General features: G+C 45.5%; 11 non-coding genes across 11 annotated transcripts; 8 read left to right on the top strand and 3 right to left on the bottom strand.

Moving 5' to 3' along the window:
- The first annotated feature begins 686 nt into the window (after nt 1-686).
- trnas-gcu (transfer RNA serine (anticodon GCU)) lies at nt 687-768 on the top strand. Its single transcript has one exon. It is a non-coding gene; the product is annotated as a tRNA-Ser (tRNA).
- A 1620-nt stretch (nt 769-2388) lies between these two features.
- trnas-gcu (transfer RNA serine (anticodon GCU)) lies at nt 2389-2470 on the top strand. The gene has a single exon. It is a non-coding gene; the product is annotated as a tRNA-Ser (tRNA).
- A 703-nt stretch (nt 2471-3173) lies between these two features.
- trnaa-agc (transfer RNA alanine (anticodon AGC)) lies at nt 3174-3246 on the bottom strand. The gene has a single exon. It is a non-coding gene; the product is annotated as a tRNA-Ala (tRNA).
- An 844-nt stretch (nt 3247-4090) lies between these two features.
- trnas-gcu (transfer RNA serine (anticodon GCU)) lies at nt 4091-4172 on the top strand. Its single transcript has one exon. It is a non-coding gene; the product is annotated as a tRNA-Ser (tRNA).
- Nucleotides 4173-5770: 1598 nt separating this feature from the next.
- On the top strand, nt 5771-5852 carry trnas-gcu (transfer RNA serine (anticodon GCU)). Its single transcript has one exon. It is a non-coding gene; the product is annotated as a tRNA-Ser (tRNA).
- Nucleotides 5853-6555: 703 nt separating this feature from the next.
- On the bottom strand, nt 6556-6628 carry trnaa-agc (transfer RNA alanine (anticodon AGC)). The gene has a single exon. It is a non-coding gene; the product is annotated as a tRNA-Ala (tRNA).
- Nucleotides 6629-7472: 844 nt separating this feature from the next.
- trnas-gcu (transfer RNA serine (anticodon GCU)) lies at nt 7473-7554 on the top strand. The gene has a single exon. It is a non-coding gene; the product is annotated as a tRNA-Ser (tRNA).
- Nucleotides 7555-8555: 1001 nt separating this feature from the next.
- trnaa-agc (transfer RNA alanine (anticodon AGC)) lies at nt 8556-8628 on the bottom strand. The gene has a single exon. It is a non-coding gene; the product is annotated as a tRNA-Ala (tRNA).
- An 844-nt stretch (nt 8629-9472) lies between these two features.
- trnas-gcu (transfer RNA serine (anticodon GCU)) lies at nt 9473-9554 on the top strand. Its single transcript has one exon. It is a non-coding gene; the product is annotated as a tRNA-Ser (tRNA).
- Nucleotides 9555-11151: 1597 nt separating this feature from the next.
- Nucleotides 11152-11233, top strand: trnas-gcu (transfer RNA serine (anticodon GCU)). The gene has a single exon. It is a non-coding gene; the product is annotated as a tRNA-Ser (tRNA).
- A 1620-nt stretch (nt 11234-12853) lies between these two features.
- trnas-gcu (transfer RNA serine (anticodon GCU)) lies at nt 12854-12935 on the top strand. Its single transcript has one exon. It is a non-coding gene; the product is annotated as a tRNA-Ser (tRNA).
- Nucleotides 12936-14334: the final 1399 nt, after the last annotated feature.

Raw genomic sequence — 14334 nt, 5'->3', positions numbered from 1 at the left:
GTGTGGCATGAGGATTGGGTGCTAATGGAGTGCACCTTTTTGCCAAAGAGAATCTCCAAAGTGTTTAATTGCAGCCTTAGAAGAGTTGGCTACAATCTTCCTTGATAGGCTGCAGTCTGTTCTTGTGCTTGAGTGTAGACACACGGATGGAAATACTGTCAGGATTGACATTCGTCGGCCATCTCAGAAGTGCTTCTTTTTTTCCTTTCGGCTGTTCCCTTTCAGGGGTCGCCACAGCGAATCATGTGCCTCCATCTAACCCTGTCCTCTGCATCCTCTTCACTCATACCAACTAACTTCATGTCCTCCCTTACTACATCCATAAATCTCCGCTTTGGTCTTCCTCTAGACCTCCTGCCTGGCAGCTCCAACCTATGTATCCATCTAAAGATATATTCACAAGCCATCTCAGATGTGCATCGCCTGTATGATAAAGGATTGCGCGTCACCTTGACGAGGTCAGGGGAGGCATGAGGCATTTGGAGAATGTGTGTATTGATCCCACTACTTCTTGCATACAAAGCTAGGGCTTTACCATTTAAGCTAATTCCCTTGCAAAGGTACTTGGATATTAAATTCAGAGAGGAGATATTCTAGGTGTTCTTAATAAACCCTGCGAGGTGACCTAGAAATCCTTTAGGTCTGTCTTTGCTGATCAAAGTCTCGTCGCCCTACCTTGCTTAATTGACGAGGTGGCCGAGCGGTTAAGGCGATGGACTGCTAATCCGTTGTGCTCTGCACGCGTGGGTTCGAATCCCATCCTCGTCGCATGTCAGATTAAAGTGTTTTTAGACAAACACAGATAAAACCTTCTGCTGGACTTACAACATCCAATGGTAAACCAAATACTGTTTTGTGCAGAGAACTCGAGTGTGACAGTTGATGCAGAAATCAGACTGTTGACATGTGAGTGCAGGTGATTAAGCTCACTGGACAAGCAGCTTTGGAAGAGCTTCCTTGATAGGCTGCAGATAGGCTGTATAATAAGGTGTGTATTCCATGCTGCTCTGCCCACCGGGGCTACAAAACATTTGGTTAAGGTGTCACATTAATGTCGTCTAGTGAACAGGACACCACAGATACAAGGCCTGTAGAGAAACATGCAGGCAGAGTCCCCCACAAAACTGCTACTCACTGGATATGTTCTCTTTTCCAACCATTCTCTGTTAACCCTAAATATGGTAGTGTGTAAAAGTTCCAGGAAATCAGCAATTTCTGAAATGGCTGATTGCCCCCACTGATACTCGGTTGGAACTTCAGCAGAACGTTTTGACTGTGTGTACAAGCCTAAATGCATTGACTGGCTGCCATGTGTTTAGCTGATCAGACGGCAAACTGGTCGCCTTTTTAGCTGTACTGCTGACAGGCAATTTCCCATTCTAATTGATTGTGATCTGCACATGTGGGATATGGAGGCTGAAACTTTTTAACAGTTTCATCCATTTATGGGAAAAAGGAAATCAAACGATTGTGGAGAATGTGGGCATTGATCCCACTACCTCTTGCATGCTAAGCAAGCGCTCTACCATTTCAGCTAATTCCCCTGCAAGCTTTTTTTCCTCCCTGTGTTCACAGCGTACCGGACAAACTCTCAATATCTACCCCTTATGTCCTCTGTGTTTGTAGATTGTGGAGCCCGAATACTTGACAGTCACGGGCCTTGTTGACAAGGCCAGAAGCAGTCGGAGGGAACAAACAGTTGGTGTGGCATGAGGTTTTGGTGCTAATGGATTGCACCTTTTTGCCAAAGAGAATCTCCAAAGTGTTTAATTGCAGCCTTAGAAGAGTTGGCTACAATCTTCCTTGATAGGCTGCAGTCTGTTCTTGTGCTTGAGTGTAGACACACGGATGGAAATACTGTCAGGATTGACATTCGTCGGCCATCTCAGAAGTGCTTCTTCTTTTCCTTTCGGCTGTTCCCTTTCAGGGGTCGCCACAGCGAATCATGTGCGTCCATCTAACCCTGTCCTCTGCATCCTCTTCACTCATACCAACTAACTTCATGTCCTCCCTTACTACATCCATAAATCTCCGCTTTGGTCTTCCTCTAGACCTCCTGCCTGGCAGCTCCAACCTATGTATCCATCTAAAGATATATTCACAAGCCATCTCAGAAGTGCATCGCCTGTATGATAAAGGATTGCGCGTCACCTTGACGAGGTCAGGGGAGGCATGAGGCATTTGGAGAATGTGGGTATTGATCCCAGTACTTCTTGCATACAAAGCTAGTGCTTTACCATTTAAGCTAATTCCCTTGCAAAGGTACTTGGATATTAAATTCAGAGAGGAGATATTCTAGGTGTTCTTATTAAACCCTGCGAGGTGACCTAGAAATCCTGTAGGTCTGTCTTTGCTGATCAAAGTCTCGTCGCCCTTCCTTGCTTAATTGACGAGGTGGCCGAGTGGTTAAGGCGATGGACTGCTAATCCATTGTGCTCTGCACGCGTGGGTTCGAATCCCATCCTCGTCGCATGTCAGATTAAAGTGTTTTTAGACAAACACAGATAAAACCTTCTGCTGGACTTACAACATCCAATGGTAAACCAAATACTGTTTTGTGCAGAGAACTCGAGTGTGACAGTTGATGCAGAAATCAGACTGTTGACATGTGAGTGCAGGTGATTAAGCTCACTGGACAAGCAGCTTTGGAAGAGCTTCCTTGATAGGCTGCGGATAGGCTGTATAATAAGGTATGTATTCCATGCTGCTCTGCCCACCGGGGCTACAAAACATTTGGTTCAGGTGTCACATTAATGTCGTCTAGTGAACAGGACACCACAGATACAAGGCCTGTAGAGACACATGCAGGCAGAGTCCCCCACAAAACTGCTACTCACTGGATATGTTCTCTTTTCCAACCATTCTCTGTTAAACCTAAATATGGTAGTGTGTAAAAGTTCCATGAAATCAGCAATTTCTGAAATGGCTGATCGCCCCCACTGATACTCGGTTGGAACTTCAGCAGAACGTTTTGACTGTGTGTACAAGCCTAAATGCATTGACTGGCTGCCATGTGTTTAGCTGATCAGACGGCAAACTGGTCGCCTTTTTAGCTGTACTGCTGACAGGCAATTTCCCATTCTAATTGATTGTGATCTGCACATGTGGGATATGGAGGCTGAAACTTTTTAACAGTTTCATCCATTTATGGGAAAAAGGAAATCAAACGATTGTGGAGAATGTGGGCATCGATCCCACTACCTCTTGCATGCTAAGCAAGCGCTCTACCATTTGAGCTAATTCCCCTGCAAGCTTTTTTTCCTCCCTGTGTTCACAGCGTACCGGACAAACTCTCAATATCCACCCCTTATGTCCTCTGTGTTTGTAGATTGTGGAGCCCGAATACTTGACAGTCACGGGCCTTGTTGACAAGGCCAGAAGCAGTCGGAGGGAACAAACAGTTGGTGTGGCATGAGGTTTTGGTGCTAATGGAGTGCACCTTTTGGCCAAAGAGAATCTCCAAAGTGTTTAATTGCAGCCTTAGAAGAGTTGGCTACAATCTTCCTTGATAGGCCGCAGTCTGTTCTTGTGCTTGAGTGTAGACACACGGATGGAAATACTGTCAGGATTGACATTCGTCGGCCATCTCAGAAGTGCTTCTTCTTTTCCTTTCGGCTGTTCCCTTTCAGGGGTCGCCACAGCGAATCATGTGCCTCCATCTAACCCTGTCCTCTGCATCCTCTTCACTCATACCAACTAACTTCATGTCCTCCCTTACTACATCCATAAATCTCCGCTTTGGTCTTCCTCTAGACCTCCTGCCTTGCAGCTCCAACGTATGTATCCATCTAAAGATATATTCACAAGCCATCTCAGAAGTGCATCGCCTGTATGATAAAGGATTGCGCGTCACCTTGACGAGGTCAGGGGAGGCATGAGGCATTTGGAGAATGTGGGTATTGATTCCACTACTTCTTGCATACAAAGCTAGTGCTTTACCATTTAAGCTAATTCCCTTGCAAAGGTACTTGGATATTAAATTCGGAGAGGAGATATTCTAGGTGTTCTTATTAAACCCTGCAAGGTGACCTAGAAATCCTGTAGGTCTGTCTTTGCTGATGAAAGTCTCGTCGCCCTTCCTTGCTTAATTGACGAGGTGGCCGAGTGGTTAAGGCGATGGACTGCTAATCCATTGTGCTCTGCACGCATGGGTTTGAATCCCATCCTCGTCGCATGTCAGATTAAAGTGTTTTTAGACAAACACAGATAAAACCTTCTGCTGGACTTACAACATCCAATGGTAAACCAAATACTGTTTTGTGCAGAGAACTCGAGTGTGACAGTTGATGCAGAAATCAGACTGTTGACATGTGAGTGCAGGTGATTAAGCTCACTGGACAAGCAGCTTTGGAAGAGCTTCCTTGATAGGCTGCAGATAGGCTGTATAATAAGGTGTGTATTCCATGCTGCTCTGCCCACCGGGGCTACAAAACATTTGGTTCAGGTGTCACATTAATGTCGTCTAGTGAACAGGACACCACAGATACAAGGCCTGTAGAGACACATGCAGGCAGAGTCCCCCACAAAACTGCTACTCAGTGGATATGTTCTCTTTTCCAACCATTCTCTGTTAACCCTAAATATGGTAGTGTGTAAAAGTTCCATGAAATCAGCAATTTCTGAAATGGCTGATCGCCCCCACTGATACTCGGTTGGAACTTCAGCAGAACTAAATGCATTGACTGGCTGCCATATGTTTAGCTGATGAGACGGCAAACTGGTCGCCTTTTTAGCTGTACTGCTGACAGGCACTTTCCCATTCTAATTGATTGTGATCTGCACATGTGGGATATGGAGGCTGAAACTTTTTAACAGTTTCATCCATTTATGGGAAAAAGGAAATCAAACGATTGTGGAGAATGTGGGCATCGATCCCACTACCTTTTGCATGCTAAGCAAGCGCTCTACCATTTGAGCTAATTCCCCTGCAAGCTTTTTTTCCTCCCTGTGTTCACAGCGTACCGGACAAACTCTCAATATCCACCCCTTATGTCCTCTGTGTTTGTAGATTGTGGAGCCCGAATACTTGACAGTCACGGGCCTTGTTGACAAGGCCAGAAGCAGTCGGAGGGAACAAACAGTTGGTGTGGCATGAGGTTTTGGTGCTAATGGAGTGCACCTTTTTGCCAAAGAGAATCTCCAAAGTGTTTAATTGCAGCCTTAGAAGAGTTTGCTACAATCTTCCTTGATAGGCCGCAGTCTGTTCTTGTGCTTGAGTGTAGACACACGGATGGAAATACTGTCAGGATTGACATTCGTCGGCCATCTCAGAAGTGCTTCTTCTTTTCCTTTCGGCTGTTCCCTTTCAGGGGTCGCCACAGCGAATCATGTGCCTCCATCTAACCCTGTCCTCTGCATCCTCTTAACTCATACCAACTAACTTCATGTCCTCCCTTACTACATCCATAAATCTCCGCTTTGGTCTTCCTCTAGACCTCCTGCCTTGCAGCTCCAACCTATGTATCCATCTAAAGATATATTCACAAGCCATCTAAGAAGTGCATCGCCTGTATGATAAAGGATTGCGCGTCACCTTGACGAGGTCAGGGGAGGCATGAGGCATTTGGAGAATGTGGGTATTGATCCCACTACTTCTTGCATACAAAGCTAGTGATTTACCATTTAAGCTAATTCCCTTGCAAAGGTACTTGAATATTAAATTCAGAGAGGAGATATTCTAGGTGTTCTTATTAAACCCTGCGAGGTGACCAGGAAATCCTGTAGGTCTGTCTTTGCTGATCAAAGTCTCGTCGCCCTTCCTTGCTTAATTGACGAGGTGGCCGAGTGGTTAAGGCGATGGACTGCTAATCCATTGTGCTCTGCACGCGTGGGTTCGAATCCCATCCTCGTCGCATGTCAGATTAAAGTGTTTTTAGACAAACACAGATAAAACCTTCTGCTGGACTTACAACATCCAATGGTAAACCAAATACTGTTTTGTGCAGAGAACTCGAGTGTGACAGTTGATGCAGAAATCAGACTGTTGACATGTGAGTGCAGGTGATTAAGCTCACTGGACAAGCAGCTTTGGAAGAGCTTCCTTGATAGGCTGCAGATAGGCTGTATAATAAGGTGTGTATTCCATGCTGCTCTGCCCACCGGGGCTACAAAACATTTGGTTCAGGTGTCACATTAATGTCGTCTAGTGAACAGGACACCACAGATACAAGGCCTGTAGAGACACATGCAGGCAGAGTCCCCCACAAAACTGCTACTCAGTGGATATGTTCTCTTTTCCAACCATTCTCTGTTAACCCTAAATATGGTAGTGTGTAAAAGTTCCATGAAATCAGCAATTTCTGAAATGGCTGATCGCCCCCACTGATACTCGGTTGGAACTTCAGCAGAACGTTTTGACTGTGTGTACAAGCCTAAATGCATTGACTGGCTGCCATGTGTTTAGCTGATCAGACGGCAAACTGGTCGCCTTTTTAGCTGTACTGCTGACAGGCAATTTCCCATTCTAATTGATTGTGATCTGCACATGTGGGATATGGAGGCTGAAACTTTTTAACAGTTTCATCCATTTATGGGAAAAAGGAAATCAAACGATTGTGGAGAATGTGGGCATCGATCCCACTACCTCTTGCATGCTAAGCAAGCGCTCTACCATTTGAGCTAATTCCCCTGCAAGCTTTTTTTCCTCCCTGTGTTCACAGCGTACCGGACAAACTCTCAATATCCACCCCTTATGTCCTCTGTGTTTGTAGATTGTGGAGCCCGAATACTTGACAGTCACGGGCCTTGTTGACAAGGCCAGAAGCAGTCGGAGGGAACAAACAGTTGGTGTGGCATGAGGTTTTGGTGCTAATGGAGTGCACCTTTTGGCCAAAGAGAATCTCCAAAGTGTTTAATTGCAGCCTTAGAAGAGTTGGCTACAATCTTCCTTGATAGGCCGCAGTCTGTTCTTGTGCTTGAGTGTAGACACACGGATGGAAATACTGTCAGGATTGACATTCGTCGGCCATCTCAGAAGTGCTTCTTCTTTTCCTTTCGGCTGTTCCCTTTCAGGGGTCGCCACAGCGAATCATGTGCCTCCATCTAACCCTGTCCTCTGCATCCTCTTCACTCATACCAACTAACTTCATGTCCTCCCTTACTACATCCATAAATCTCCGCTTTGGTCTTCCTCTAGACCTCCTGCCTTGCAGCTCCAACCTATGTATCCATCTAAAGATATATTCACAAGCCATCTCAGAAGTGCATCGCCTGTATGATAAAGGATTGCGCGTCACCTTGACGAGGTCAGGGGAGGCATGAGGCATTTGGAGAATGTGGGTATTGATCCCAGTACTTCTTGCATACAAAGCTAGTGCTTTACCATTTAAGCTAATTCCCTTGCAAAGGTACTTGGATATTAAATTCAGAGAGGAGATATTCTAGGTGTTCTTATTAAACCCTGCGAGGTGACCTAGAAATCCTGTAGGTCTGTCTTTGCTGATCAAAGTCTCGTCGCCCTCCCTTGCTTAATTGACGAGGTGGCCGAGTGGTTAAGGCGATGGACTGCTAATCCATTGTGCTCTGCACGCGTGGGTTTGAATCCCATCCTCGTCGCATGTCAGATTAAAGTATTTTTAGACAAACACAGATAAAACCTTCTGCTGGACTTACAACATCCAATGGTAAACCAAATACTGTTTTGTGCAGAGAACTCGAGTGTGACAGTTGATGCAGAAATCAGACTGTTGACATGTGAGTGCAGGTGATTAAGCTCACTGGACAAGCAGCTTTGGAAGAGCTTCCTTGATAGGCTGCAGATAGGCTGTATAATAAGGTGTGTATTCCATGCTGCTCTGCCCACCGGGGCTACAAAACATTTGGTTCAGGTGTCACATTAATGTCGTCTAGTGAACAGGACACCACAGATACAAGGCCTGTAGAGACACATGCAGGCAGAGTCCCCCACAAAACTGCTACTCAGTGGATATGTTCTCTTTTCCAACCATTCTCTGTTAACCCTAAATATGGTAGTGTGTAAAAGTTCCATGAAATCAGCAATTTCTGAAATGGCTGATCGCCCCCACTGATACTCGGTTGGAACTTCAGCAGAACTAAATGCATTGACTGGCTGCCATGTGTTTAGCTGATGAGACGGCAAACTGGTCGCCTTTTTAGCTGTACTGCTGACAGGCACTTTCACATTCTAATTGATTGTGATCTGCACATGTGGGATATGGAGGCTGAAACTTTTTAACAGTTTCATCCATTTATGGGAAAAAGGAAATCAAACGATTGTGGAGAATGTGGGCATCGATCCCACTACCTTTTGCATGCTAAGCAAGCGCTCTACCATTTGAGCTAATTCCCCTGCAAGCTTTTTTTCCTCCCTGTGTTGGAACTTCAGCAGAACGTTTTGACTGTGTGTACAAGCTTAAATGCATTGACTGGCTGCCATGTGTTTAGCTGATCAGACGGCAAACTGGTCGCCTTTTTAGCTGTACTGCTGACAGGCAATTTCCCATTCTAATTGATTGTGATCTGCACATGTGGGATATGGAGGCTGAAACTTTTTAACAGTTTCATCCATTTATGGGAAAAAGGAAATCAAACGATTGTGGAGAATGTGGGCATCGATCCCACTACCTCTTGCATGCTAAGCAAGCGCTCTACCATTTGAGCTAATTCCCCTGCAAGCTTTTTTTCCTCCCTGTGTTCACAGCGTACCGGACAAACTCTCAATATCCACCCCTTATGTCCTCTGTGTTTGTAGATTGTGGAGCCCGAATACTTGACAGTCACGGGCCTTGTTGACAAGGCCAGAAGCAGTCGGAGGGAACAAACAGTTGGTGTGGCATGAGGTTTTGGTGCTAATGGAGTGCACCTTTTGGCCAAAGAGAATCTCCAAAGTGTTTAATTGCAGCCTTAGAAGAGTTGGCTACAATCTTCCTTGATAGGCCGCAGTCTGTTCTTGTGCTTGAGTGTAGACACACGGATGGAAATACTGTCAGGATTGACATTCGTCGGCCATCTCAGAAGTGCTTCTTCTTTTCCTTTCAGCTGTTCCCTTTCAGGGGTCGCCACAGCGAATCATGTGCCTCCATCTAACCCTGTCCTCTGCATCCTCTTCACTCATACCAACTAACTTCATGTCCTCCCTTACTACATCCATAAATCTCCGCTTTGGTCTTCCTCTAGACCTCCTGCCTTGCAGCTCCAACCTATGTATCCATCTAAAGATATATTCACAAGCCATCTCAGAAGTGCATCGCCTGTATGATAAAGGATTGCGCGTCACCTTGACGAGGTCAGGGGAGGCATGAGGCATTTGGAGAATGTGGGTATTGATCCCAGTACTTCTTGCATACAAAGCTAGTGCTTTACCATTTAAGCTAATTCCCTTGCAAAGGTACTTGGATATTAAATTCAGAGAGGAGATATTCTAGGTGTTCTTATTAAACCCTGCGAGGTGACCTAGAAATCCTGTAGGTCTGTCTTTGCTGATCAAAGTCTCGTCGCCCTTCCTTGCTTAATTGACGAGGTGGCCGAGTGGTTAAGGCGATGGACTGCTAATCCATTGTGCTCTGCACGCGTGGGTTTGAATCCCATCCTCGTCGCATGTCAGATTAAAGTGTTTTTAGACAAACACAGATAAAACCTTCTGCTGGACTTACAACATCCAATGGTAAACCAAATACTGTTTTGTGCAGAGAACTCGAGTGTGACAGTTGATGCAGAAATCAGACTGTTGACATGTGAGTGTAGGTGATTAAGCTCACTGGACAAGCAGCTTTGGAAGAGCTTCCTTGATAGGCTGCAGATAGGCTGTATAATAAGGTGTGTATTCCATGCTGCTCTGCCCACCGGGGCTACAAAACATTTGGTTCAGGTGTCACATTAATGTCGTCTAGTGAACAGGACACCACAGATACAAGGCCTGTAGAGACACATGCAGGCAGAGTCCCCCACAAAACTGCTACTCAGTGGATATGTTCTCTTTTCCAACCATTCTCTGTTAACCCTAAATATGGTAGTGTGTAAAAGTTCCATGAAATCAGCAATTTCTGAAATGGCTGATCGCCCCCACTGATACTCGGTTGGAACTTCAGCAGAACTAAATGCATTGACTGGCTGCCATGTGTTTAGCTGATGAGACGGCAAACTGGTCGCCTTTTTAGCTGTACTGCTGACAGGCACTTTCCCATTCTAATTGATTGTGATCTGCACATGTGGGATATGGAGGCTGAAACTTTTTAACAGTTTCATCCATTTATGGGAAAAAGGAAATCAAACGATTGTGGAGAATGTGGGCATCGATCCCACTACCTTTTGCATGCTAAGCAAGCGCTCTACCATTTGAGCTAATTCCCCTGCAAGCTTTTTTTCCTCCCTGTGTTCACAGCGTACCGGACAAACTCTCAATATCCACCCCTTATGTCCTCTGTGTTTGTAGATTGTGGAGCCCGAATACTTGACAGTCACGGGCCTTGTTGACAAGGCCAGAAGCAGTCGGAGGGAACAAACAGTTGGTGTGGCATGAGGTTTTGGTGCTAATGGAGTGCACCTTTTTGCCAAAGAGAATCTCCAAAGTGTTTAATTGCAGCCTTAGAAGAGTTGGCTACAATCTTCCTTGATAGGCCGCAGTCTGTTCTTGTGCTTGAGTGTAGACACACGGATGGAAATACTGTCAGGATTGACATTCGTCGGCCATCTCAAAAGTGCTTCTTCTTTTCCTTTCGGCTGTTCCCTTTCAGGGGTCGCCACAGCGAATCATGTGCCTCCATCTAACCCTGTCCTCTGCATCCTCTTCACTCATACCAACTAACTTCATGTCCTCCCTTACTACATCCATAAATCTCCGCTTTGGTCTTCCTCTAGACCTCCTGCCTTGCAGCTCCAACCTATGTATCCATCTAAAGATATATTCACAAGCCATCTAAGAAGTGCATCGCCTGTATGATAAAGGATTGCGCGTCACCTTGACGAGGTCAGGGGAGGCATGAGGCATTTGGAGAATGTGGGTATTGATCCCACTACTTCTTGCATACAAAGCTAGTGATTTACCATTTAAGCTAATTCCCTTGCAAAGGTACTTGAATATTAAATTTAGAGAGGAGATATTCTAGGTGTTCTTATTAAACCCTGCGAGGTGACCTAGAAATCCTTTAGGTCTGTCTTCATGATCAAAGTCTCGTCGCCCTTCCTTGCTTAATTGACGAGGTGGCCGAGTGGTTAAGGCGATGGACTGCTAATCCATTGTGCTCTGCACGCGTGGGTTCGAATCCCATCCTCGTCGCATGTCAGATTAAAGTGTTTTTAGACAAACACAGATAAAACCTTCTGCTGGACTTACAACATCCAATGGTAAACCAAATACTGTTTTGTGCAGAGAACTCGAGTGTGACAGTTGATGCAGAAATCAGACTGTTGACATGTGAGTGCAGGTGATTAAGCTCACTGGACAAGCAGCTTTGGAAGAGCTTCCTTGATAGGCTGCAGATAGGCTGTATAATAAGGTGTGTATTCCATGCTGCTCTGCCCACCGGGGCTACAAAACATTTGGTTCTGGTGTCACATTAATGTCGTCTAGTGAACAGGACACCACAGATACAAGGCCTGTAGAGAAACATGCAGGCAGAGTCCCCCACAAAACTGCTACTCACTGGATATGTTCTCTTTTCCAACCATTCTCTGTTAACCCTAAATATGGTAGTGTGTAAAAGTTCCAGGAAATCAGCAATTTCTGAAATGGCTGATTGCCCCCACTGATACTCGGTTGGAACTTCAGCAGAACGTTTTGACTGTGTGTACAAGCCTAAATGCATTGACTGGCTGCCATGTGTTTAGCTGATCAGACGGCAAACTGGTCGCCTTTTTAGCTGTACTGCTGACAGGCAATTTCCCATTCTAATTGATTGTGATCTGCACATGTGGGATATGGAGGCTGAAACTTTTTAACAGTTTCATCCATTTATGGGAAAAAGGAAATCAAACGATTGTGGAGAATGTGGGCATTGATCCCACTACTTCTTGCATGCTAAGCAAGCGCTCTACCATTTGAGCTAATTCCCCTGCAAGCTTTTTTTCCTCCCTGTGTTCACAGCGTACCGGACAAACTCTCAATATCCACCCCTTATGTCCTCTGTGTTTGTAGATTGTGGAGCCCGAATACTTGACAGTCACGGGCCTTGTTGACAAGGCCAGAAGCAGTCGGAGGGAACAAACAGTTGGTGTGGCATGAGGTTTTGGTGCTAATGGATTGCACCTTTTTGCCAAAGAGAATCTCCAAAGTGTTTAATTGCAGCCTTAGAAGAGTTGGCTACAATCTTCCTTGATAGGCTGCAGTCTGTTCTTGTGCTTGAGTGTAGACACACGGATGGAAATACTGTCAGGATTGACATTCGTCGGCCATCTCAGAAGTGCTTCTTCTTTTCCTTTCGGCTGTTCCCTTTCAGGGGTCGCCACAGCGAATCATGTGCGTCCATCTAACCCTGTCCTCTGCATCCTCTTCACTCATACCAACTAACTTCATGTCCTCCCTTACTACATCCATAAATCTCCGCTTTGGTCTTCCTCTAGACCTCCTGCCTGGCAGCTCCAACCTATGTATCCATCTAAAGATATATTCACAAGCCATCTCAGAAGTGCATCGCCTGTATGATAAAGGATTGCGCGTCACCTTGACGAGGTCAGGGGAGGCATGAGGCATTTGGAGAATGTGGGTATTGATCCCACTACTTCTTGCATACAAAGCTAGTGATTTACCATTTAAGCTAATTCCCTTGCAAAGGTACTTGAATATTAAATTCAGAGAGGAGATATTCTAGGTGTTCTTATTAAACCCTGCGAGGTGACATAGAAATCCTGTAGGTCTGTCTTTGCTGATCAAAGTCTCGTCGCCCTTCCTTGCTTAATTGACGAGGTGGCCGAGTGGTTAAGGCGATGGACTGCTAATCCATTGTGCTCTGCACGCGTGGGTTCGAATCCCATCCTCGTCGCATGTCAGATTAAAGTGTTTTTAGACAAACACAGATAAAACCTTCTGCTGGACTTACAACATCCAATGGTAAACCAAATACTGTTTTGTGCAGAGAACTCGAGTGTGACAGTTGATGCAGAAATCAGACTGTTGACATGTGAGTGCAGGTGATTAAGCTCACTGGACAAGCAGCTTTGGAAGAGCTTCCTTGATAGGCTGCAGATAGGCTGTATAATAAGGTGTGTATTCCATGCTGCTCTGCCCACCGGGGCTACAAAACATTTGGTTCAGGTGTCACATTAATGTCGTCTAGTGAACAGGACACCACAGATACAAGGCCTGTAGAGACACATGCAGGCAGAGTCCCCCACAAAACTGCTACTCAGTGGATATGTTCTCTTTTCCAACCATTCTCTGTTAACCCTAAATATGGTAGTGTGTAAAAGTTCCATGAAATCAGCAATTTCTGAAATGGCTGATCGCCCCCACTGATACTCGGTTGGAACTTCAGCAGAACGTTTTGACTGTGTGTACAAGCCTAAATGCATTGACTGGCTGCCATGTGTTTAGCTGATCAGACGGCAAACTGGTCGCCTTTTTAGCTGTACTGCTGACAGGCAATTTCCCATTCTAATTGATTGTGATCTGCACATGTGGGATATGGAGGCTGAAACTTTTTAACAGTTTCATCCATTTATGGGAAAAAGGAAATCAAACGATTGTGGAGAATGTGGGCATCGATCCCACTACCTCTTGCATGCTAAGCAAGCGCTCTACCATTTGAGCTTATTCCCCTGCAAGCTTTTTTTCCTCCCTGTGTTCACAGCGTACCGGACAAACTCTCAATATCCACCCCTTATGTCCTCTGTGTTTGTAGATTGTGGAGCCCGAATACTTGACAGTCACGGGCCTTGTTGACAAGGCCAGAAGCAGTCGGAGGGATCAAACAGTTGGTGTGGCATGAGGTTTTGGTGCTAATGGAGTGCACCTTTTGGCCAAAGAGAATCTCCAAAGTGTTTAATTGCAGCCTTAGAAGAGTTGGCTACAATCTTCCTTGATAGGCCGCAGTCTGTTCTTGTGCTTGAGTGTAGACACACGGATGGAAATACTGTCAGGATTGACATTCGTCGGCCATCTCAGAAGTGCTTCTTCTTTTCCTTTCGGCTGTTCCCTTTCAGGGGTCGCCACAGCGAATCATGTGCCTCCATCTAACCCTGTCCTCTGCATCCTCTTCACTCATACCAACTAACTTCATGTCCTCCCTTACTACATCCATAAATCTCCGCTTTGGTCTTCCTCTAGACCTCCTGCCTTGCAGCTCCAACCTATGTATCCATCTAAAGATATATTCACAAGCCATCTCAGAAGTGCATCGCCTGTATGATAAAGGATTGCGCGTCACCTTGACGAGGTCAGGG

Source organism: Channa argus, unplaced genomic scaffold (assembly GCF_033026475.1).
Source record: "Channa argus isolate prfri unplaced genomic scaffold, Channa argus male v1.0 Contig127, whole genome shotgun sequence".
NCBI lineage: Eukaryota > Metazoa > Chordata > Actinopteri > Anabantiformes > Channidae > Channa > Channa argus.
This window is presented reverse-complemented; position numbering and strand designations above follow the sequence as displayed.